The 27,381-nt window shown below is 41.9% G+C and overlaps 1 long non-coding RNA gene across 1 annotated transcript; it reads right to left on the reverse strand.

Annotated features, from left to right (window-relative positions):
• Positions 1-3,749: 3,749 nt before the first annotated feature.
• Positions 3,750-26,535, reverse strand: LOC146062777 (uncharacterized). Its single transcript, XR_014471514.1, has 4 exons — positions 26,489-26,535; positions 16,090-16,196; positions 4,530-4,687; positions 3,750-3,961 (listed from the first exon to the last, which is right to left on the reverse strand). It is a non-coding gene; the product is annotated as an uncharacterized LOC146062777 (long non-coding RNA).
• Between the last annotated feature and the right edge of the window lie 846 nt (positions 26,536-27,381).

Here is a 27,381-nt window from a genome sequence, read left to right on the forward strand (position 1 = left end):
GGGTATGAAAAGGTCGGAGGACGCGTACCGCCGGAGCTCGCCATGCTTCGGGTTGGCATTGATAGTGGGGTGGCGTTAACAATGGGGGGGCATTTAACATTGTCATTACCCATCAGGGTGGGGATAAAATTAAAAATCGGGTCTGGGTGGGCATTTAACATTGAAATCGCGTCGCATCGCATGCCATTATAATGGCATGCGATACGACGCGATATTAAAATTGTACACTCATCCTGGGAAAAGCCTCAAATCGGGGTCCATCGCATACCTTAATTAGTGGTATGCGATGCGGCAGGCGCCGTGATAATACACAAGTATCCATTTTAATATATTGGCTTTGTTTATTTTTTTAACAATAGACTTTAAAAAAAAATGTCATATACATTAAAAAACCAAGGAATGCCTTTCTAATACCCCTTTTACACCAAAATCCCGGATCCGACCCGTTATTTGGAACACGGTTCCAAGCCAGGTCGGATCCAGGATTTGCACCTTTTACACTGTGGTGCTGACCAGCAGTGTAAACGGGGGTGGTGCTTGGAGATGACATCATCTCCAAGCGCAGAGGCCGTGGACCGATGTGCTGGGGGCAAGCACAGCACCAAGGTAAGCTGCCGGGCTGCCTCCAGCCCCCTAGCACCCCCAGCCCACATCCGTGAGGTAAATGGATGCCGCACACAGTCATCCATTCACCTTCTCCCTGCCTCCGCTGCTGTCTGCACAGTACAGCAGACAGCAGGGGAGGCTGTTTGCGCCCCCCCCCCTACATCCATACTGACCGCAGGATGCCTCGGTCTGGAGGTTGGGCATCTCCATTGCTGTAAATGGGAGCCGGGTCATAACGACCTGGCAAACAGGTTTAGACTGCCCACTACCCAGGTCCTGCCTGTGTTCCACCCTAGTCAGGACCTGGGTAGAAGTAAATGGACACGGGTTAACCCCTTTCACACTGCCGCTGACCTGTGTCCACGAGGGAAAAACCCTTGTTTTTTGTGGCGGTTTAAAAGGGGTATTAAATTACAATAATGTTCGAAAATTTACCTGGCTTAAAGCAAAACTGATAATTATTACAGGTCAAAAAAATAATACTAATTTTGAAAACAATCAAATGACATTTCTCATATACAAATTTATTGAGACAGGACCATTGGAAATTTAGAAATGTTTGTTGTTGTTTTTAATATTATTATTATTATTATTATTAATAATAATAATAATATTCATAAATAATACATTTAATAATAAATAATGAAAATATTTACTTAATCATTTTTTAAGGAATATATTTGTTAAGTGGAAGGTCCATATGGGAAATCTTTCCAACACTAAAGGCCCCTACACACGGGTTGATTTTGCCCAGCATGTATGGACAACGATGATGGGGGAAATCGCTGGGATGAAAATTGCTCAGTGCATACACAGAGTGATTTCGCCCTTCTGAGCAATTACCCCAGGAGTGGACGACCAGCAGATGAGCACCGGCCACCAATTTTGCAAAGCGCCCCATTGAGGGTGCGTGTCAAGCTCCACTCTAAAGGGCGTGTCTAGTTCCATATATAGAGAGATTGTGAAAATATATTGTGAACGTGGCACCAAGAAGCGTGGGTGTGTAATTTAAAATGACTTATATCCAAATTTAGATGAGCCCCAAAACAGTTAGTAAGAGCTACTATACTTGGTAAAGTGCTGGGAAATGGTGCTGCTGATGATTCAATGTAAATGTATCTGTCTCTCTTTCTTTTTTTCCCCAAAAATGTAACAGTGTAATGTGGGCTAGGGGAAATGAGGGAGATTGCTAGACTAATGAGGGAGAGAGGGAGATTGCTGCTATTTCAGGGAGTCTCCTGAAGAATGCAGGAGGGGAGGCAACTATGCATTTGAGGATATTCAAGAACATGATAGTAAGATAAGAAACATATCCGTGTATGGTTAAAATGAATATAGTATGTAAACTAAAATAATGGAACCTAAAATATGAGATTGACATTATTTTCTCTAAAGAAAGCCCTTTAGATTTCACAGAAGAGTGGGCAATGCCATAGTGCTACCAAATTACCTGCAAGGAAAATCCCCAATAATGCAACTCTGAATACCTAATGAGGCATATGTTATAGTTTACACAATCACTTAACTTCCAGGCACGGCTACAGCTTAAGTGAACAAAATTCAGATAAAAATGGTAAACACATACCCTATAGGCTACAATAGTAAATATGGTCAGTACAGTGATCATTGAGAGGGGAAGTAAAGTATATACGCCCTCTACAAATAATTCTGATGGTAAAACAATTAGTATAACCTAAGAAATTGTGTGGAGTTTGTATGTTCTCCCCGTGCTTGTGAGGATTTCCTCCGGGTACTCCGGTTTCTTCCCTCAATCCAAAAATATACTGGTAGGTTATTTGGCTCCTAACAAAAACAAAAGTCACATGATGGGATGTTGTTGGCTGAGTATTATTTTTTGGTTGAGCCTCCATACAGTAATATTCCTAGACATTTTATGTATTTGCCTCAATCATATATACAAAAGCATAACATCATTATAGTTTTTAGAAGCATATTTGATTTTATTCTGAAAACCTATGTGTAGTATCCCTATAGCTGTTGTTATGGCAAGTTGTATTAATGTTACAACAATAAATTAAATTTAGGGTATTTTGAGTCTGTACATCTTCTTTGCATAGAATATTATTATTATGATTTATTATTTACAGTTTCTTATATAGCGCAGCATATTCCGTTGTGCTTTACAAACTGGGTAGATACAAACCGACATGGAGGTAGGAGGGCCCTGCTCGCAATATTACAATCTATAGGAATAACAGGAGGGATACATAAGGATAGAATTCCATAGCATGGCAGTCCCATCAGATTACAGGACAGTCCTGATGGGATGCAATTAGATAAGAATGCTACTGGAGGTTGTGTGGGGGTCCTGAATATGATAAGCTGCCTGAAGAGGGGAGTTTTCAGGGAACGCTTGAAATAAAAATGCTTAAATAAAAACCAAACAAACAAAATAAAATGATATTGATGTTGGAATGTGACCAGACTGAGAAGTCTCATTGCAGGCTCAGCACAGAGGTGAGAAGATCTTAAGCCACATTGGATTTATATATATGGAATATAGCCAGTAGTGGCTTTTAGCTATGTACTGCATTACTGCAGCCCCCCTAAGGTAAAATCCGCCACCTCCTTGGTGTTAGTTAAGACATTAGCTGTACTGTGACTGGCAGTGACTTCCTATTGGAAGTACTACATGCCAGTCACCGGCATAACAGGCAGTCCCATTGGGAGGTTTTAATCCCTCCGGGACTGCCAGTCCGGGCTGCAATAGACAGAGAGCTGGCTTCCTGTAGGAAGACACTTCCTTCCTTACCGCGCTACCCTAGCCAGCATCTATGGGCTGCAGATGATGCAGCCCATAGAAGCCAAGCTTTGGCACATGCTGAATAACACTGCTGGTACTGCTCATGCGCTGGGCCCAGTGCCCTGTAGAACCCCAGAAAATCTAGAGACATCACCATGCTGTGACAGACATTGCTCATGCACACTTAAGGGGTGTACACAAGCTTCGATCTGGCGTCTGTTGATATCGATTCGATATTGGCGGCAGCCGGGTGCCGACATTGATGAGATGGGAGGGAGGATGGCATGAGGACGACGACGTGCAGGGGGTGGATGCTGCATTGAACAGCATCGGACTTTGTATGATCTGCTAGATTGAAGCAGAAATAGACTTGCCAGTCAAATCTATTTCTGCTTTCAGCCCGATGCCGCAGGACAACTCTTTGGGATCGAGTCTGCATCTAATGCAGCTAAACAGAAGCTTGTGTACACAGAGTAATGGAACTCCCCAGCAGGTCAGTAAAGCCCTGCACCATGGTAACTACCCACATGCTGCAGATGTCATCCGGCACAGGTAGACACTTCTAACAGTTCTAGACTCCAGAGAATCATTCTGAAATTATATAAAAAAAAGTCTTCCTAAGTTTTTATCTCTGACACTATGTAGAATTCTATTCTGTATGATTCTAAAAAAATGTACATGTCACAACTCCTAATTTATTGTAATTAATTCATTGTGACATCTCTTCTATTCTACTGTGACAACTACTCTAGGATTAGGAATAGATAATATGAAGTATTCCGCAGCAGTGGAATAAAAGGAAGCCATTCTCGGTTCTTCATTATAAGATCAAACAACTTAATGTTACACTTTTTTTGGACACATTTCATTGCTTTTTAATGTCAACTAATCTGTGTTTAAGACTACACAAACGAATGTCTAACAATCTTTCAGCTACGTGACTATCGCCAGACTGAACTCTGTAATGAAAGGTGCTATTTATACTTGGAAGGACCCTACAGTACCATCTACATTCTCCGATTTCCCAGTTAACAAACTGGATCTAGTTGCAGGTCACAGGTTCCAAGTACTGAAAGCAATTTATCAGTTTTCCAAAACTGTTAGCAATTTACTTTTCAGACTTGTAGTCTACCAGAGCAGCAGACAATACTGCACTTACCATTATTCTCCTGTTAAATCCAAGAAAGCTTCCGGCTTTCGATTGCCATTTAAGAACTGTGAGACAGATGCTTCTGCCAACTCTTTACTCCACTTGAGGGAAAACTTTAGAAATGTTCTGGGAGCGCCTCATTGTGTTCCTGACTCTTAACTTTCAAACTTGAGAATGGAAAAAAGGAAAGCATTTCTCTACCGTGGTGTTAGCAAAGAATGACTGCTAATACAAAACAAGGCTCTGGCACTTATCTATAATGGACGTTGTTTGCAATTAAAATAAATATTGATACATTTCCGGAAGCCAGACAGAAAACGAAGTGATTATTTTATAATTCTGTTTTTTTTTTTTTTTATCAGAAGTGGTGTGGGCCTATCAACAATTATAGGATGTGGTTTATACAGTTAAGTATTCAGATTCAGATTGTGCTGGTCAGAAGAATGTGTCTGGTCTATCTATTTTTAAGAGAGGTGATGGCCTGTGTGCGAAGCCCAGATCAAACACTCTTTAATGGTTATTAAGCCTCTGTAGTGACTAGCCACACCTTTACTGAAAACTGGTCACACCCCTAAGCATGAGCCCCTACCAGGGCCGGCCCTACCATTACGCCGAGTACACAGCTGAGTAAGGCACCAGAGTAATCAGGGTGCTGATAGCGTCCTCTTCATTGCTGTCAGCGCCCTGATTACTATGGCACTTCAATCAGCTGCTGCTCTCTGTAATGAGTACAGCCGCCAACCAAGCACAATTGAAAGCCGTGACAGCCTGGCAGAGAGCTGTGGGCTGCCGGGCTGTATCCAAAATCAAAGCAGGTCCGCTGCTATTTTGAAAACTCCCACTGGCTCGCAAGCCAATCAGAGCTCAAGTTTAGACAGAAAAAGTTTGAACAACGTCCTTGGTGCTTTTTCCCTATGTTATGCTGCATTCCATTACCCAATGGGGGCTATTCCTTTAAGTCCCAAGTGGATAATGTAGAGAAAAGGTTGTTTGGTAAAGGATTTGGCGCTACATATAATTTAACAAACAACCTTTTCTATGATTAAACCTATCCTTTACCAAACAATCAGAGCTCAAGGTCTGGCAGCCAATCAGGAGCAGCAATGGTGGCCCACCGCTCTCTGCCCGGCTGTCACAACTTTCAATTGTGCTCAGCTGGTGGCTGTCCTCGCTACTGCGAGTTACAGCATTCCACTCCCCATTGGCAATGAGCATGGAATCCCCCTTGGCAATGAGCATTTAACTCCCCCTTGGCAATGAGCAATTAACTCCTGTGTGGTAACGAGCATGTAATCCCTCTTGGCAATGAGAGTGAAATCCCCTTGGCATCGAGCATGAAGCCCCTGGCAATAAGCATGAAACCCCTGACATTGAGCATGTAACCCCTGGCATCAAGCAAGAACCTCCTAGCAATGAGCATGTAGGTAAGCAACACTTATGTGGCATAATATGTAATGGCCATCATTGGTGTGGTATAATGTTTAATGGTGTGTTTCATAATGCGTAACAGTCATCAAGGTGTGTGGCACAATGTGTAATGGGCATTACAGTGTGTGGCACAATGTGTAATGGGCATCATGGTGTGGCACAATTTGTAATGGGCATCATGATGTGTGGCACAATGTGTAATGAAATTAAGCTCATGCCAGCTCTGGCCCCTACCACTGAATTTCCCTGGTGGTAACTTTGTGCCAGGGTTTGGTATGCATGCTCAGGACTCTGCATCTGAGGTCTGTTCCTTGAGATTTCTCTACTGTGCATCTCCAGGATAATGCCACCACACCATTTTCTCAGTGATTGCCTGCAGAGCGAGTCAGCATGGGATTATGGAAAGGTGCTTTCAAGAATTAAGAATTTATATGTACAGTATGCAGAGTGTATGGAATATGCCCCCCCCCCCTGACCTAAGGCCCCATGTGCACGCACGCCCTGCACCCATTACAAATATGCCAATGATCTATAGCACAGTGCCTGATTCAGTGCACAAATAAAACATGAACATACTGCATATTATCACTTGTCTTCTCCTTAGAGCCGCATCTAGGGGGGAGCCTAGGGGGTCATGTGACCTGGGCATGAGATCTGGTGGGCAATGGCTGCCACTGCTTGCCTCCGAGTCCTGCCGGGTGCGTTCTCTTCTCTCGCATTGCGTGAAATTACTGCCTTGACCCGGGCAACAGAATTGCTAGTTTTGGAGTTGTTCTCCTCAATCCCAACATTTTCATTTGATTTATCATTTAATTTATCATTCAACTCAATCATTTTTGCCCTCCCTTTACCCCTTAAGGGGCCTACACATAGGGAGATGCTGAAGTGTTCTGAACGATGCTAGATTGCTCAAAACACTTCAGCAAGATTGCTTAGTGCTGTTTGCTGAGCAACTTGTCAGGGCTAGTGTTCTCTGGTGAGAACACTGGCCATGACACCGGCGATTATAGATCTATCCTGGATATTAATCGTTGTGCATTGCTATCGCTATGGCCCCTACACACAGAGCGATGTAGGGGCATTTTCTAAGTGATTTCTAAGATTGCTTAGAAAATGCCCCTAAATTGATATGTGTGTAGGTCCCATTAGCAGTTAGCAATCTTATAGATCTGTTTAGTCTTGACTGTCAGTTACCTCTGACTTACTGAATCCTCGAGTCTGTATTTTTTTCTGTTAAATTACGCTGGAGACATCAAATAATGCCCGACCTAACTGTACCAGTTCCATTCCTTACGTAGCATTCATTACTCCTCTAATCTTCGTCTCTCTGCCCATCTCCTTTACTTTCTCTGCCAATCTAAACTTTTGAAACTTTTGTCTAGACAGGTGCTAAAAAAAAGTTTTGTGATTGATGGAGGTCATGCAAACCCTTTACGATTGCCATCTACTGTCTGGTTTAATGTCGAAACTCAAGATAAGCGCATTAGAATTCTTAGGATTTCTTTCATATTTTAAACTGTACAAAATATTCCATGCGATATGAAAAATATATTGACTTTTACTGTGAAAACCTATAAAGGCAAAATATTCTGTACAGGTTAAAGATTGTGGGTAATTTGGCATCTACAAAAAAATCTTATTCTGTCAACCACAACCCAAGATTAAACAGCCGGGAAGATAGGGTAACAATCTTATTTTAAACTTAGGGTCCTCCCTATGGAAATTACTTGCTCATTTGAGTGCATGGAGTTTGGCAGGGTTAGGTTTCACAGTACTTCTCATTTATCACCCCCTGGAAATTGAAAGATATTTCTACATTAGACACTGTTGCGGTTGAAGTTCTGGAGCATCAAATATTGCTCATCCTTGGAAATTTCAGTCCTTGAGTTGGCGATGAGCTCTCATGCCTTGGCCAAGACCTTCTGTGCTTAATAAATGGTCTGGGCTTCACACAAAGTCATTCCTTCGGCCACACATGAAAGTCATCACATTCTTGATCTTGTCTTTCAGATTGGTTTAGAAGTCTCTGACCTAAAAACCAACCCAGTCACATGGTCAGAACAACACTGAATTTGGTTCTCAGTTGCAACCCCCTCAAATTAGATCTTTGCCCGTGAACTTGACCAGATATCGACCAAGGAGCGGTAGGACTCCCTAGGCTCTTGTAGCAAATCCAGGTCTGTGCGACATTGGATTTGATATTGGAACCCATTACTATAATAGGGATGTAAGGTGTGCAATAGCTATTATCTCTTTGTGCAAATATGACCTCGCAAATTTCACCATCAAGATCCTTGGTTTGACAACCGTGTCAATAAGATCAAGAAAAGGAGAGTAGAATTGATAGACAAAGGAGGAGAACTAACCTGGCCTCAATCCTCAATCACACCGTTCCTGTCAAATGAGATCATTACAGCTTACAAAATTCCAGCTCAGCTTGTCCATACGGTAAAGATGCCTTGTAAGCCAGCGTGCCTGCAGCCTAATAAAACCCTCTCACAAGCAATTTGCCTTCCCAATCTTCTTCTCAGAGAAAGTATCTGCTACTTGGGTTGGGATCTCCACAGTGCCATGGAGTAGTGGCAAACTATCAGGCCTGCCAATGTAAGCCACCTGTCTTAATTGACCTGCTGTGACCCAATGAATATAAAAACTATGTGGGGTCCACCCTTCTTAGCATAACCAGCCATGTGTTCTATGAGCTTATGTTGGTTCTTCAAATACAGGCAAAAATAACATAGGGTTTCCTTGTGTTTGAAGAACCAGGACTGGGCTCTTGGACCGATTCAGGTTCCACAAATACAGGGAGAAAATGATGTAGGGGTCCCCTGTATTCTTTAATCCAGCACCAGGCTCCAATAGTCAGTAAGATAATGCCACAGATGGGGGACACATTTATACCAGTTCCTATGGCCATAGCATTATCGCTCCTTCTAGTATAGGCGCTGAAACCGTGGGTGCTCCGGGGCCCGAGCACCCACGGAAATTGAGGAGCACCCATGGGCTACGGCAGCATGGTCCCAGCAGAGGAAATGCTGTCAGCAGCGGGGGTCCCTTCGGTGGATGGGAACTAGTAGCTGTATTAATACTGCTACTAGTTCTCATCTTCCGCAGGGACCCTGCTGCTGACATCATATCCACTGTGACACCAGATGGAGCCTGGTGGTTGCTGTGTGCAGCCGGGAGAGGTTGGGCGCTGGTGATCCGGTGCCAGAGGTGCAGCGGTGTAGCCTGCGCCGCGTCACAGAAGTCATTGAGACAGTGAGTGACAGAGGCTGGAACTCGCTCACCGCCCGAACTCTCCCGGGGGGGTGGGGTGCGCGGGGGGCGCGGCAGTCTGTGTGTGTGTGGGGGGGGGGGACGGTAGTCTGTGATGGGGAGAGCACCCACCGGAAAAAAATTAAATCGGCGCCCCTGCCTTCTAGTCAGCCCTGTCTGGGTCCCTGGAGGAGTGGGGACCCTCAATAGAGGGGGCCCCCCACCAGTAAACCCAAGCCCAAGGTTGAAGCCTGCTTATGCTAAGGAGGAAAAACTCTGCAGAGTTGAGTTCAACATTGTAAATACTGTTAACAAGTGGGCTTAGTCATATATTAGATTTTTTTTTAAATAGACCCGTGTACATTTGTAACCTGCTAAATGCAACTCATCTGAAACACAAGAGCTAAGTAAGTCGACTACCTAACCTGTCCATTTGTTGCTGCATGTCGTTATCCAAGTTTACACTGTATAGTACTTGTAATATGTCAGATTACACTGTCACTGTATATTGGCTATGCGGCACTGGGGAACTTTGAGCAACCTTAACCCTTTGAGTTCCAGCGTGAGAGAAGTGCAAGATATCCGCTAAAAATGTCAGGGCCGTAGTCAAGGAATTTGAATCACTTTAGTTATTGCCGGCAAATGATCTGAAGTTTAGTTAAATATCCCCCCTCCAACCCCCCCCAAAAAAAGGGCACTCAAAGGGTTAAAATTGATTGGAAATTATTATGGGCTGAAAATTAAACAGTTCCATGTGTCAATTTCTCCAGTGTCAAACAGGGGGATAAAGCCCCCCCCCCCCAAGGGAATGTAGTATTAGGGACCCATGTTTAGAGGTGTGACTAATCTCCAGAAAGGGGAGTGGCCAGTCACCATAGATGCTTGGCTAACCATTATAAAGTTAATGGTCTGGGCCCCTTCATACATATGTACAGTAAATACTGTTAGTACATGCATGATAATGTACTTTAATAATAACAACAATGAACTGTAGAGTATACACCATAGTCATGTACTGTACAATATAACGTAGCATGTGTGTAATTCAAATGCACAATCTGAAACCTTATCCCTATAGGTGGAGCTGGGCCCAATAGGGGTTTCCCTTGGGGGCCAGTCTAACTCTCAATTTTATCATACTTTCCACTTGTTACAATAAATTCCAATTTATCATGTCTGCTCATACATATGTACGAATTAATACATTCCACTTTTTTTTTTTTTTTTTTATACAATACTGCACAGGTTCTCAAAGTCGGTCCTCAGGACCCCACACAGTGCATGTTTTGCAGGTCTCCTCACAAAATCAAGTGAAATAATTAGCTCCACCTGTGGCTCTTTTCAAATGTGTAATGCAGTAATGAGTGCACCTGCTGGGTGACCTGGAAAACGGGAACGGTGTGGGTTCCTGAAGACCGACTTTGAGAACCACCGCAATACTGTATGATCAGTAACAAGCTGTTGTTTCTCCATGTGAACAAACACATTGCAGTAATTGCTGTTCCCTTGTTTACTCCTCGGCCAAGCAAACAAATGCTTGATATAAATAAGATTTACATTTGCCGTTTCCCTGTAAATATTGTATACCTCCAGCAATTTGTTGAAAATAACACGTACTCCAACTAACAGCCTGCGATTGTAGCTGCGTTCCGCTAGGCGAGAGTTCAGCTGAGGTGACACAGTCAATGCAGGAACATGCCGGTCTAAACCTGCACTGAATTTTAACTCACATCCCCTGCGCCAAGGATAATAACTGTGAACTACAGGACAGTATCCTCTCACAGCAAACTAATGAGTTTTTGTAGCACCTCGGAACATCCTGTACATGCTGACGTCTTGTCTAAATCTTAGCAGAAATGTAACTGTCATTTTTACGGCCACAATTCATTCATAACATTAAAGAAACTGTTTTATAGAAGCCCCATAAACTGATGTAAAGGTACGCGGGGAACAACAGCCAGTGCACCTCTCTTATATTGCACTGGCTTTGGAGATCAGGCAATTTATTGGCACAGACAGATGGGTATATTTTCCAAAGGTTATCAGCTTTTCTGCCTAGAAGAGATTAGTAGGCAAGATCCGTGAAAATGTTTCTCAGAGTTCTAAGGACAATTTGTAGCGGTCAGGAGAGAGCTAAAATATTGAAAAGATCTGAAGTGGAAAATAGTGCTGATAAATATATACTCACACATACCACTAAGGCAACTGCAGGATTTGTACAAGGTGGATTTACAACAGTTTGAATTTAAGGTGGTTATACGATTCTCGCAGCAGTGTATGGCCAGCCAATCCCCCTTGAGTCGCCGGGACCTTCCTGGGCGGCAGGACCTTTGACATGTGATGTATCGCATACGACCCCATTCCCTGCTGCCGGGAGGGGATCGGAGGTCAGACGTTTACGGGACCAGGTGAGATGCCAAACACATCCGATTTGGCCACTTTTCATCCAATTTCTCACCCTGATCTGTTGGAATTGGGTGAAAGTGGCCAAATCGGGACTAATGTATGGGGGCCTTTAGTTTGGCCATCCTATGAAGGGGGCATAATTATCACTTAACAAACTATAGCCCACCTACTGCAGAGTGCAATGTACAGTATGTGATACTTTAGGCATAGACAAGACCGGACAGTTTACGGTAAGCCATTATATATAGTAGCTCCATGCCAATCACTGTAAGAAGTCCAGAAGTCCGGGGGAGCAGCAGATAACCTAGTCCCTGCTCTGGACATATACTGTATGCATACATTTAATAGTATAATTAATACAGAATTAATTAACACTATAGATGCTATGTAGCCAGGCCGCCTGCCTTCCATTTAGCTCAAATACTAAAGTGTGCCAGGATTGTAAAGGCCCGTGGCCGATAAATCCCCCATCCCCACGGATAACAACAAAGGTCTCCCCCCATATATCGCAGCCACCTGCCGATAACACAGTCCCCCCACCACACATATAACAGTTGCTGATACCTCCTTGCTGTAAGCAGCATGTATACAACTGAATCACAGTCCACATCTCAATCATGACCATTATTATATTTTGTACAAACAGGAAAACTCAAAGATAGAATCTACTACTCTTGGGAACTTTTCCTCTTTAAATAATAATAATAATAATAATAATAATAATAATAATAATAATTATTATTATTATTATTATTATTGTTATTATTGTTATTATTATTATTATTACCACTATCACATGCAATACACATATTTATATACAGTATATATATATATATATATATATATATATATATATATTTATATCCAAAGCCAATAGTGTTTTCTAAGCGCCCAATGTGTTCATATGTAATTTTCATAAAAGAGGAACAATCAATATGTACACAACCTATATTTAAAAAAAATACCATAAAACAATCATAAAACAATGATTAATACTTTGTTTTTACACGACTCTTTAAAGCTGGAGTAGTACATACAGCAGTGATTTTCCTTTACAGTTTAAGATGGTTACCCAATGCATTTCATTTCATCAAGAAACTTCATCAAGGGAAAAACAATTGATCTCCATTTTTTAAAATACAACAATAAGTGCCATGTTCATAACATACAATTTTTACAATATTATTAATCTAAAGAGTAGTCTAAAGAGTAAAAATAATAATTGGAAGTGGAAAATGTGATATAAGTGGGAAAAAAAGGATGTATTTTGGATATAGATAGATTTATTTATTTGAAGATGAGGATTTTTTTTGTGTATATATATATAGTTTCGTGGGTAGCGGCACTCCGTATGCTTGGTTGGATCTGGATATCCACTGCACCTTGATAAAGGTGCCGCCACCCAGTCACTATATATATATATATATATATATATATATATATATATATATATATATATATATATAGGTACTCTATCTCACAGCGGAGAAGGCGGCACACGGTAGATAAATCATAGTGGAGTCAGGAACGTCATGCAACGTTTGATTTTATTGTTTCAAAATCGTCATCAGGCATAAAATAAACATTCACAAGCTTACCTTATATCCCCACTTCACCGTGCACGCCACAGCACGTTTCCCGCGGCAGCCGCACTACGTCATTCAGCAGGCGTCACTGCACGTCACGCAACCACGGAGACCAGCATCAATAAACAACGCTAGTCACCCGGCAACGATCGACGCGCAGTGACGTCACATCTGTCAGACGAAGTTACGTCCCAGCGGCAAACAGTGCTGTTTAGAGTGATTAAAACAGCTGAAGAATGAGAATAGGGAAGGATAACACATCAGCAATAACATCAATATACAATAAAGATGAAAATGGTATATATAAAGATGTTTACATAAATACAACTATAAAAGTACAAAAAATTACAAAGAATTTCACACAGATACACACATGACGCCTGGTGACTAGCGTTGTTTATTGATGCTGGTCTCCATGGTTGCGTGACGTGCAGTGACGCCTGCTGAATGACGTAGTGCGGCTGCCGCGGGAAACGTGCTGTGGCGTGCACGGTGAAGTGGGGATATAAGGTAAGCTTGTGATTGTTTATTTTATGCCTGATGACGATTTTGAAACAATAAAATCGAAACGTTGCATGACGTTCCTGACTCCACTATGATTTATCTACCGTGTGCCGCCTTCTCCGCTGTGAGATAGAGTACCTGTACATGACCGCCGATGGTCTTTGGTGAGCACCGGGACAGCTTTGCAAGTTATTAGTGTGCTTGGCCGTTTGGACTATATATATATATATATATGAGGATTTCTTATGAAATCTAGCGACATCTAGCCAGGACTGCAAGAGGCAGTGGCGCGGCTCAGCACGCTTGTTCTGTTTCCCAAAGACCAGGTGACGTGCGAGCACCGACACAGTGAGTTATCACCCTCTTATAAAGCTATGTTGCCACTCCGATGCCACATTGAGGAGACAAGCATGGTGTCGCCGTTGCTATGGCGACACTGCCATGCTTTTCTCGTGCACCATGCTCTTCTCACATACATATTCATGTGTATGAGTGAGATACTGTACCAGCACACCTTGCAAAGTGTCTTTTGACTGGGCTGCTGCATTTGCTAGGTATTGTTTACATCATTTTATTCTTAACTTGTCATTTATAACATAAGTCACTATTTTTAAATGTATTAAAGTTAAGTAGTGTATGCAAGGGCATAATGGATTGTGTCATATTCTGTAATGGGCATAATGGTGTGTTCCATATTGTGTGATGGGAATTACGGTGTGTTCCATAATGTGTAATGGGAATTACGGTGTGTTCCATAATTTGTAATGGGTAACACCTCCTTTTTCTGATGCCACACCTCCTTTCCATGAGGCCACACCCCTTTTCGCAAGGGTCCCACCTCCCACAGGTGGGCCTGTGTGCTCAAAATGCCAGGGTCGATTTCTGGTCCCAGTCCGGCCCTGACTGAGTCCATTAATCATCCATCGGAAGACCATGACTTCGGCTCTCCCACAAATGGAGCAACCCGCCGCCGCCATTTTGTGAAAAGAAAAAACCCACACTGCACATGCACATTACATGTCCTGCGCAAGCACAGCGTACCAAAAATCTTCTGGTACAACGCCTAGACCTGAATCAGACCCAACGTCATAAACATCAATTTACCATTTTTACGTGGGTAGAGCAATAAAACTTAAATGTCTAATTTAGAGAATTTGAAGCAGAATTCAAACACAAAAACACGACGGAACACAGAAGCAAAACGACTTCATATTTACTGCTTGCTATTATCCTTTTATAAGTATATATGATTTTTATGCTTTTTCTAATGCCCATTATTGCATAAAACATGACTAAAAAAAAAAACAATTGCAAAAATGAACACATATTGACCTAAAAATGATATAGAAACTAAAACCCAAATTAAACATTCAGGTCTTTCTGTAAAATTGGGAAATATGACAAGCATTAAGTAGCAATTCTGGAAAAGTAATCAGAATCAGGAAAGTATTTTTTTTTTTTCTATAGAGTATATATAATGTTCATTACATATGTCGCCAGTAAAATTGAAACCGAACTTGTACGCCAGCTCTTTACTGGAAGTCAAAAACTCCATGAAAGTCAGTCATTTTTCATTAGTCTGTTTAAACACGTAATAACGACAATATTACATTTTCCTCTTTTTAGTTACACATTTTACAGCTATTTTATGTGTACAGTATATCTTTTTGTAGATCAAATTTTGACAAAGATCAAATTGATTTATGGCCTGCTATAATATAAGTCAACTTTTACTTGGCAACTCTGATTAATAGATTATAGATTATTTCACTAGGATATGAGAAATTTTAGTTTAATCAAGATTAGGCGTAGCAGCCGGGAGTCTGTGGTGAACATGGAGATCAGATTAAGCGCATTTTAAAACAATCAGCAATAACTGCCAGTGAGTATCGTTTATCAAATGCTGTGAGTGCTGGAGACAGAATTACCTGGAGAATGGATATAGCAAATCTGTAAAATTGCAGAAGCAGATCTCTGTCACGTCCTATATAGTATCTGCCTGACACAAGGTGTTCTAGAGCACAATATAATACTATAATGCAATGTACACCCTACAGTAGTTATTAAGTTATTTTGCATCTGTATTGTTTCCTGCATATTCCACCATGTGTTGTCTGCAGGAAATGCAGTGACAGGGGATTATATATAAAATAAAAAGATTGAACCAGCATATCGATACGGAGAATCCCAACAGGATACATACCTTAAACTCTCGCCCAACCACCCTCATCTTAACCCTCCCTTGCAAAAGCCTTGGCCCCCTCCCCGCAGCTTGACCCTAATCCTCCCCGCTAGTGTTTAACCCCCACTATACCCTACTGCCTAAACCTAACCCCCCTCCCCTGCATCCTAACCCTAAGTCCCCTCATCCCCGGTTTGATCCTTACCCATCCGTCATGTTGGCTGCTGGTAATCTGGTGTCGGCATCCTGATCTCTTGCAAAGTTCTGGCGCCAGTGGTCTGACAGTAGTAGAGATTCATGGAGGACCTGGAACTTGTGATGGAGAATGTTGAAGAAAGACAAAGAGAGGACAATGTAATTAAGACTAATTGAGGGAAGAGCAGAAAAATGTGTACTGTATGTCATCTGTGTCACCGGCTGCAGTGCAGGTAGGTCTAGAAGATGAGTACAAAGACATGAACCTTTAATTTAGCGAAGAAGGCATCACTGGTAACTAGAGTTGAGGCACTTTTTGCAGGGTAGGTAGAGTAAAATCTAGACTGGAGCAGGTCAAGGAGGAATTTAGATGAGAGAAAAGTGGAGTTGTAAACAAGTCTCAAGAGTTTTAGCAGCAGAGTTTATATGGTGACAGAAAAATAGGGTTAAGAGAGACAGTTTGTGGAGGATGGGGACTTGAGGGCATGTTTGAAGAAGGAGTAGTGATAGAAAGGTGGAAGAGCTGTGGACAGTTGGTGAGGGTGAAGAATAGACAGAGATGTGCGGGAATGGAATTTAAGGGGCAGGTGCAGGGGAATGAAGCACAGAGAATAGTTTAGATTATTTTGCCAGTTGTGAGGAGAATGGAGCAAAAATATGGGAAGTAGGGGGAAGAGAATGGGTAAAAATATTAGCAGAATTAAATTTCATGACTAGAAGTCTCTTTCAAAGGTGAATTAATACTGGTTAGATCTGCGCTGTTGATCTTCATCATTATAGTCATCATTATCATCAACATAATCATGGATTTTTGATCAGGAGATTAGTACACACTAGATATAAGGCTGTATACAGGTGTATTGGAAATATGGCTTACTGAAATTAGGCTACAACTTCAGGGGCATACTACTCTTACATGGGCACACCCATATGGGCCAGATTTCCACTCATATTCAGCTAAACATCTGGAACAGGCTTGGGCCTCAGCCCCATTCATAAATTCATATTGCAACTTACCACCCTAGCAATGCTGGCACAGCAGCAGTGGCATCAATCACAGCCTCGGAAGCGGAGCCTACCATTGCTCTCACAGGATCTCCTCTTCCAGGCGTCCATGCCTTGGTGACACAGGCAATCCCAGCAGGCACCGCTGTTCCCTATGGGAGATCCTCACATGACCCCCAACTTCAGCTGCACCAGGAAGCACTCGCATCCCAGCGCAATCTATTCTACTCAGTGCACCAGGCTGCAGCCTAATGCTCTTATTGGTTAACCAGACACTGACACCCATACTGTAATTTTGATATGCCGCCCAAGGTGCCTCCCCAGGGGTAGAGAGCTGCATGTGCCTCTTGCTTGCACCATATCATCCCATGTTATTGCATGTGCAGAATTTGGCACTTAAAACTACAACTGCAAATGACCCCATTATCTGTGATTGCTATTAGCCGCTACTAGAAACAGTAGGTTTTGCTTTGCTTTAAGCGTCTCGCATGGCAATTACCATTATAATATTGTTACAGGTATGTAGGAGGCATGTAATTAATGCAGAGCGAATCTCATCGCTGCAACACTTCCAGAAAGCATATGAAATAGATGAGGCTCTATAATTTAATATCTAATTATACAGCAAGCATATCCAGAACTATTAAAACATAAATTAAAATATGGTAGTGAGATGAACTTACAGAGCGGTAATGGTGTCGGTGACATGCATGGTTAGGTGTAATGTACCAGATTAATGAAGAATAATTTGCTTGCAGAATAATCTGTATGTTTATAGCATGACATGGATAATAATTCTTTGGAGAATAACTCTGTAAATCTATTTATAGTTGCGAGAGAACAGACTCAAAGCTACCTTATCTACATTATATATATATATATATATATATATATATATATATATATATATATATATGTATTAGAGATGTGCAGGCTCTGATTGAATGTGCCCATACATGCACCGATATGTGTGCTGTGCATTTTGTACTTTATTTATGCCGTGCGATTTTGGCACTTGTAGAGGGATTTTGATGTGATGCGATGTACTGTACTTTGCGGGTGCGAAGCGATGCGATGAGATGCTATTTTAGGCACTTTTTTTTTTTTTAAGTTAATAGGTACTAATGGACATCGCATCGCATTGCATGTACTCCTGTACTGATGCGATGCGATGCAATGAAGCACAAAAAGTACTGCCTGCAGATACTTTTTGTGCTTTACAATATTGTACCTGTGGGGACGCGCATCGCATCACATCGCATACCCGCAGGTACACGGTGCGAATATCGCACATGCGATGTGTTTTGTACTTTAAAAGTACAAAACGCATGTGATAATCGCAGCGTGTATGGGCACCTTGACTCTGATTTACTCTGATTTCGAAGCAGGATCTTATTGGCTATCAGCTGTCAACAACTGTCATGTGATTTGGGATAGCCAATAAGATCCTGCTTTAAAATCAGAGTAAATCAGAGTAAATCAGAACCTGCACACCTCTAATATGTATATATTGCCACAAAAAATGTGCAAAATAGCTATATCATAAACTGGGATCATAAACGGGCTATTAACATTCAAAGGAAGAATGCTATAAGGGACAATCAGCCTGATTCAGATCTGATCGCATAGCAGCGAATAAGCAGCGCCATGTGATCACAATTAAAAAAGTTAGCCACCGCCCTGCCAAAGTGTAGACAAAGATGTCGCACCACTGCAAAAAGCTGCATATCTTTTCACAGCTTACTCACCATTAAATGCGGCCGCTGCAATGAAATCAGGCTGATCGAGGCCGGAGCCGACGTCAAATGTCCTCCCCGAAAATGCTTGGGCGATGCCTGGATTTTCCCTGACACTCCCAGAAATGACGGCTTCCTGTCAATTAACTCTCGAACAGACTGTGATGAAAGGAAGTAGCAGGATTTCATTGCACAGTGGCCTCGCGCATGTGTACTACGAGCCATACCGATGCGCAGTATATCTCTAACCGGTCACCATGCGAATTTGCACAGCAATGCAAACTCAAAAAATAAGTGACTTCAGTACTTATGTATTAGCAGGGTGCCCGGCTACGCTACACTGACAACGTACCTTAAGCTATGTTGTCAGCATAGCCTAACCGGGCGCCCTGCTAATATGTGCCTTTATACTTACGGCGGGCTGAAGGGTGGACGGCTGGCTGAAGGGTGGGTGGCAGGGCTTGAGCAGTGGCTGGGCGGAGGGGGGAGATACCGCCAGCACCCTGCGGACAGCAGCACCAGGTGGGGGGTGCATCCTGTGCTCCCGGCAGGGGGAGACGCGTCCTGGGCATAATTCAGCGTACTGCCACTGGGGGAGCATCACATGTTTCCCTGCTCCCCTAGTGGCACTACGCTAATTGGGTACATTGCTGCCGCTGGGGTGTCATGGAGGACGCTGCCGGAGGAGTGGAACGCTGCTGCCGGGGTGTCATGGAGGAGGCTGTCGGAGGAGGGGAACACTGCCACCAGGGTGTCATGGAGGAGGGGAAAGCTGGCGCCGGGGACATTAGGACATTAGGTAAGTATAATGCACTACACACACACACTATCAACACACATTTCACCCACTAACACAATCATATCCCCACTATCCACGTCATACCCTCATTATCCACATGGGCGTGGAATTAATTTTATAAAGTGTGGCGAGTGCAGCGAGCCACCGAGCCCAAAGCGTGGTCAGCGAACTGAGCCCTGCGAGGGGACGTGTATCTGCATCCCCTTGCTCGCCACACTTTATATAATTAACTCCACGCCCACGTGTATAATGGGGGTATGATGAGGATAGTGGGGATATGAACCATTGTGTATTGGCACAGCTCCTGTTACGTAAATTACGTAGTTTACGTAGCCAGCATAGTGGTGTATTGGTATTCTCAATACACCACTACGCAAACTACGTAATGGGCGCCCTGCTAATACATAAGTACCGTGACTTCTAGGAAAATCAGTAAACAAGTAAGAAATGAAAGTACAAGTGGTACACTGGGCTATGAAGCTAATTCTGAGATTGTGAGCGGTCGCTGTGTGCAGATATGCAAAATCTGCAGAAGGCAGATACACTGGCTGCGTGTCAAGTGGCAGCATTGGGTCGTCATTGTGACCAACTGTCCCAGCACTGAATCTCTGAGTAACCCCGAGTTAAGTTGGCCATACTGTACATCTAAAGATGTATTGTCCGATCTGGCTGTTTGGAACGAAAAACTGGTAATGGATGAGAGCAAATGACATTGGACCATTTGCTTCGAAATGCTGGAAAACTGACAAACTGTCAGTCAGATACAGTACTACCAGGTTTTTGTTCCAGCCAGCCAGATCTGACAAAAACTCTGTAGGTGTATGGCCTCTTTACTCAGAATATCTGTAAAAACTATGCTAGACTCGAAAGACACAGTCATTGGTTTTGGCATGACCAGAAAAGGTGCCCGTTCTCATGGCATCCTCCCTGTTGCGCCCCAAAATGTCTGCAGCAAATAAAATCCCACAAAAAACATTGGTCCCCACTGCATCAAAAAACAAATAGGTATCGATTTACATTCTTCCGACTCCCCAATCAGCCAATCAGTGCCCTCATCAGTGGTGTCACATTAAGTGTAGCACCTGGGTTCTGTCTCCATGTTGCAGCTGGCATTGACGTGTTCGGCATTGCCATGTATGGGGCCAGACTGCATAGTTCTGCCCTTTCCCACAAAGCCACGTCCCCTTTTAAGTGGCTACACCGCTGACCCATGAAGCCAGACCCCTGTCCCGCAAAGTCATGCCCCTTTATACAGCAAATGGTCTAAACCCACTTAGTTCTGGGTCATGCCGTGCTAATATTGGTTCCTCTCATAATGTAATGGGCCCCATACATCAGCAATCACAATTTATGGATTTCCAGATAAATGGATTTTACAATCTATCTGACTTTGCCCACACATTACAGATTTATTTCAGTGATCGGCAGATTTTTCCATCTAAAGATTGCATCTTCATATCTGGAAATTGCCCAATCGATTGCTGTTCATAATGTAAATAGATGAAGAAGACGAATTGGGAATGCCCACACATATAAAAAAGATCTGCAGATAATACCAGATTATTAAACCTGCTTAAAAACCTGATTAAGCAATCGATTGGTGATTTTGATTGGGATTGCCAAAATGGGGAGCCCACACATCTAAAATTAATTGTGGCAATCATCTCCGTATCTGAAAATTGTCACAATTAATTGCTGATGTATGGGGCCCTTAAGCCTTATTGACTCACTCTTCTGCAGGCACATACATGAAATAACTAAAGCTGAACCTTTTCTTGGCTGAGGTGTGTTATATGTGAAAATCCCTTAACTATTATATACTACTACTGCTACTACTACAGTACTACAGTACTACCACCACTACTACTACTACTGCTGCTACCACTACCACTGCTGCTGCTGCTACTACTGCTACTACTTCTACCACTACTTCTACTACAGTACTACCACCACTACTACTACTACTACTACTGCTACTACTGTACTACTACTACTACAGTACTACTACCACTACTACTACTACTAATGCTACTACTACTACTGCTGCTACCACTACCACTGCTGCTGCTACTACTACTACTACTACTACTACTACTACTATTACTACTACTACTACTACTACTACTACAGTACTACAGTACTACCAATACTACTACTACTACTACTGCTGCTACCACTACCACTGCTGCTACTACTACTGCTACTACTACTACTACTACTACAGTACTACCACCACTTCTACTACTACTGCTACTACTGTACTATTACTACTACTACTACTACAGTACTACCACCACTACTACTACTAATGCTACTACTACTGCTGCTACCACTACCACTGCTGCTGCTACTACTGCTACTACTGCTGCTGCTACTACTACTACTTCTACTACAGTACTACCACCACTACTACTACTACTGCTACTACTGTACTACTACTACTACAGTACTACTACCACCACTACTACTACTAATGCTACTACTACTACTGCTGCTACCACTACCACTGCTGCTGCTACTACTACTACTACTACTACTACTACTACTACTATTACTACTACTACTACTACTACTACTACTACTACAGTACTACCAATACTACTACTACTACTACTACTGCTGCTACCACTACCACTGCTGCTGCTACTGCTACTACTACTACTACTACTACTACTACTACTACTACTACAGTACTACCACCACTTCTACTACTACTACTGCTACTACTGTACTATTACTACTACTACTACTACTACAGTACTACCACCACTACTACTACTAATGCTACTACTACTGCTGCTACCACTACCACTGCTGCTGCTGCTACTGCTACTACTGCTGCTGCTACTACTACTACTACTACTACAGTACTACCACCACTACTACTACTACTGCTACTACTGTACTACTACTACTACTACAGTACTACCACCACCACTACTACTACTAATGCTACTACTACTACAGTACTACCACCACTACTACTACTACTACTACTGCTGCTACCACTACCACTGCTGCTGCTACTACTACTACTACTACTACTACTACTACTACTACTAATAATAATAATAATAATAATATTCAGTTATATATTTATTTATGGGGAATTACTGTATGGAGGCAAATAAAAGATGGGGGGGGAAATCAGCCCAATCAACAATGCATAATAAAAACTAACAACATGCAGTGCAGCCTGATACCACCCAAGGTACACAAACACAACTAACTATAGAACCACTATAACACAATAAAGTTAATCATTTGACCTTCTACCATCATTATCCAACTGTTTGGGTAATGACGCTGCCCCGATACGCTGGAACAGCCAACTACCACTTAACAAAGGAAGTATACCTAAACGACATAATTGAACCCATACTGGCAACCTTCCATTTATGCGCACCACAAAAAGTCAATGAAAAAAACAACCAAAAAAACCCCCTCAAAACTGAATTTTGGTTTAAACTGTAGCAAAGAGGCTAAAAAGTCTTTAAACAAATGAAAATAGAGACACAGGCCTCCACTGCTATAGGCCAATTAAATCAGTGATCCATGCCAGCCCCCAACCTTGTGGTTTGATCCACTTCTTCTCTAATGTCAATCATTCGGTTTCTCGTTAGGATCTTAAGAATTGCCTCCGACTATGCCTGAAGTTATAAATGGCACCATTAGAGTTCGACTCAAATAAACACCACGTATCAGCTCCTGACCCCAGTATCCTATTCTTAGACATTCCACTTCACCATGACACAGTTGACATCAATTATATTATCTGTCCCATACACAAACCACCATGTTCTATTTCTCCAGCTGCCGTTCCACCAGGCAGAGGACAGTGAAAAATGTGAAAAGTAATTCTTTGTCATTCCGACAATTCCGATATTGGAAGACAGATTAATTGCTGAGGAACAAATAAATCATTAATGAATCACAAGGGGAAATCTGTGCGCAAAACGCATACAAAATAGTAGAAATACCATAAGTGTGATTTTGATAAATTGAGCACATTATCTCCAATTCAATTGTAATAATTTTGACCTTCATCCGCAAGTAATGTGTATATGGGACAAAAGTAAATGTACAGTACTATAGAAAAGAGCAGCAAATGAGGCCTTATTTGTTGCTTGTATCTTTAAATATAATAATTTCTATTACCAACTGTAAAAAAAAAAAAAACAATATGTTCATTTTTTTATGAACAGATGGATAACAATTACGGATTGCTTGATCCATATGGGTTTTGACATATTTTTTAATATGTTATTTTGTGAAAGAACATTTTTGAATAACATGAAGATATAGGTCTCCTGTATAGTACAATTTAAACTGTCAAAAAATTTTTTGCGATGTTTGTGAATAATTTAAGCACATAAATATGTAACGCGTTATTTTGCTTAGGATGAGTTACATATAATTTAGATTACTTTATGTAAGAAGTATTAAAGAAGGGTGCCAGGAGATCGAGCAGGGGGGTTTTGGGGGAGGAGCAATGGGTAGATTGAGGGGACCCAGGATATGCCACCACCCTTTACTATTTATTTATTATTTATTACAGTTTCTTATATAGCGCAGCATATTCCGTTGCGCTTTACAATAGCAGACAGTGATACAACAAAACAGGGTATTTACAGACAGTCAAAATGTAGGAGGGCCCTGCTCGCAAGCTTACAATCTATAGTAGTAATAAGATATGGCAAATGCAGGATTTTTAGAGGGGGGTTTCCAGATGTAATCCAAAGTCTTCCACTCTACAGCAGATTGGAGTAAGTACGGGAGACTGGTGGTGTGGTAACAGCCCTGAAATTTATAAAAATGACTTTTTATACACTGGACACAGTATGGAATACAGTGTTAATATTTAACAGTACAGATGGTCTATAGTATAGGCTGTTTCAAACATTTAAATAAGATAAGTGGTCAGGAAAAGGTTAAACATGTCACTATAAATAAATATACAGAAATACTAGAACCAGTACCACACTTTCTAAGCTCACATTCTCCCACCACATGTTAAGGCTCCTGTCTCTTTCTTCTGGCAGCTACTCTCTGGTCTTTTGCAATGTTTGAGGGCTCAGACTCCCCCCCACACACACACACACACAGCAAACTTGGTAGAAGAAGTTGCTCCCACAGGATACGTGCAGCAGCTCTGCTTTGTCCCTTACGCTGATGTGGTGGCAGCTCGATTGATCATATTATATACCAGTGCTATTGTCATAATTTAAGGCAATTGGAGGGGGGTTTCTGTGCAACCTATTCTGTAATAGGCAAATGCGGGGGGGGGGGGGGGGGTGTTCTGGTACACTATGCTGTAATACCAGCTTAGTGTTCCTTATTTGGTTAAGGCAGTTTTCAACCCAATGCCTTTCTTCAAGTCTGGTGTAAGGCTTCTCCACACACTAGCAAAACTTCAATCAACTGCCCCTCTCCTCAACCCCACTACTGCCCCCAATGCCCACTTTACAGCCCCCAAGTGAAAGGGTAGAGGAGGTGTCTTAAAAGTTCCACAGCCACCACCTGCATTAAGTACAACAAGGATGTCTTCCTCAGAGACATCCTTAATTTTGTGATAAACAGACTCGTTGTTACCCCCCAGATCCTGTTGCCCTAGGCAGCTGCCTGATGGTAGAGCCTGCCTAGCCTTTCTCTTGTAAATTGATTGCTTATCTGTCTATTTTATCCAATCCCCATACCCCCTTTTACCTGTCATTTCAAGTCACCCGTGACCTAATAGAACAACTGTGCTATCAGTCTCCAGAGTAGAGGGAATAAGCGGTTCCCAACCTTTTTTCTCTCCCGTACCGCTTGATTAGGCTTTTCATTTATGAGTACCCATCCCCTTAATTTTAAATATCCATAGTACTTTCAAGTGGAGTGAAAGTGAGCAGTATCATACCCTTGGTGGACAGTAATAAAAATACCATCTTTTTACTTGGAGTATCTTAAAGGGCCTACCAGGAATGGACAGTATCCATCTATATATAACAGGAATTGTGTAGGACATTATAAATGCAGCTGAGTGCACTGTATACATTTATAATTTACTTTGGTATACTCAACCTTCAATTTACATCATATGATTAGTATTGGTCATACTCCTGTTAAATAAAATGTTATTTTAAGTGTAAAATCAGTCCAACTGGTTTTTAGATTTTATTATAATTTTTTATTATCATTTTATTATCAGCGCTGCTATCCTCTTTTTCATATTCTTAGTTTGGGTCGCTGGCTGTGTACTGTCTCTAGGGTTCCTGCTGATGCCTGTACGATTCATGCCGCTGCTTCCTCCAGCCGTGTCAGCGTGGGACAGATGAACACTGTTGTCTGAGTGCAGCACAGGCAGCTCCGAGTGGATTTCTGGTAAGGCAAAAGCACAATGAGATGGAGATGACGTTGCAGACGGAACTGGAAGTGACGCAAAGGGAGACTTCTTCTGCCATCAGGAGACTTCTTCCGCCATCGGATCATCTCCACGGCAGTGGAATACTTCTTCTGCCATCTGGAGTCTTCTTCCTCTACTTCTGCCATTACCAATATTATTTTCAAGTACCCCTAAACCGGTCTGCAGCATACCCCAGGGGTACATGTACCCCAGGTTGCAACAGTAGAAAGGTGCTTTAACTCACACCAAGCAATCCAGTTCTGAGATTTGTCGAAGACAAGCCTCAGACAATGAAAGCCCATTGCAATTTCTTCCTATGCACCAGTTTTACTAAATCACCTTTTAATTTCCTACAACAAGAAAAATGCTAATTACCAAACTGATTTACCTACTGCTATCATAAAGCCATAAAAGAAACATTTTCATGTCTCAAAAACATTGTTTTTCAAGGGTAAATTTTACAGACATATAGAACATTTCTTACCGTGGCTGAAGGAACCACTGGAATTGTAGAACTCATTAGCTCCTGTATCAGGCCAGATGCTTCGAGTGTACTGACAATACAATTAATTAATATTCATTATAACAGCTTAGGTAACAATTGAATGATTAACAATGCATTTAGTAATTTATATTCTGGACTGGTAACTCACCAAAACAACGGGCCCAACAATTTTCACTAGCAATAAATGTATAGTTATACATCTGTATCAGTTAAGGGACACACAACAAACAGTGGGGAAATTCTCATTAGAATGTGGTGGGGCTGGAGCAACTTAATGCACAATATCTGGACACAATGGGCCGGATTCCTATAAGTACTCAAAAACTTACAAAGCTACAATTTTTCAGGCTATGTACATGCTATGCTTCGCAACTTGGTGTGAATATGCGCAGTTGGCCGAGAATTGGTCAGCGTTATGAACATCGGCAATGTGTATAAGCGGAATTAGGCCCAGTGTCCCAATAAACAAGATGTTCACCTCCTTTATTAGATGTAGTTTCCTCTAGTTGATAAAAAAAAAAAAAAAAACTTTTTCACAAGATTTTTCATTATTTGATAAATTCTATTTTAAAGGAGGATTTAAGGCAGGGCTGGGCAATTGCGGCCCTCCAGATGTTGATGAACTACACATACCAGCATGCCTTGCATCAGTTTCAGCATGGCCACATAGCAAAACTAATGCAAAGCATCCTGGGATGTGTAGTTCATCAACATCTGGAGGGCCGCTATTGCCCAGCCTTGATTTAAGGGTAAATTTACCTTTAAGTTTAAAGCTTCGTTTCTCAAAGTTGTATGCCCAACGCAGGTTCAGATTTTTATTTTAAAGGGACACTATTAAATACAATATTAGACATTTTTTTGTATTTACTATT

This window comes from Crinia signifera, chromosome 3 (genome assembly GCF_055691185.1).
Source record: "Crinia signifera chromosome 3, ASM5569118v1, whole genome shotgun sequence".
Classification (NCBI taxonomy): domain Eukaryota; kingdom Metazoa; phylum Chordata; class Amphibia; order Anura; family Myobatrachidae; genus Crinia; species Crinia signifera.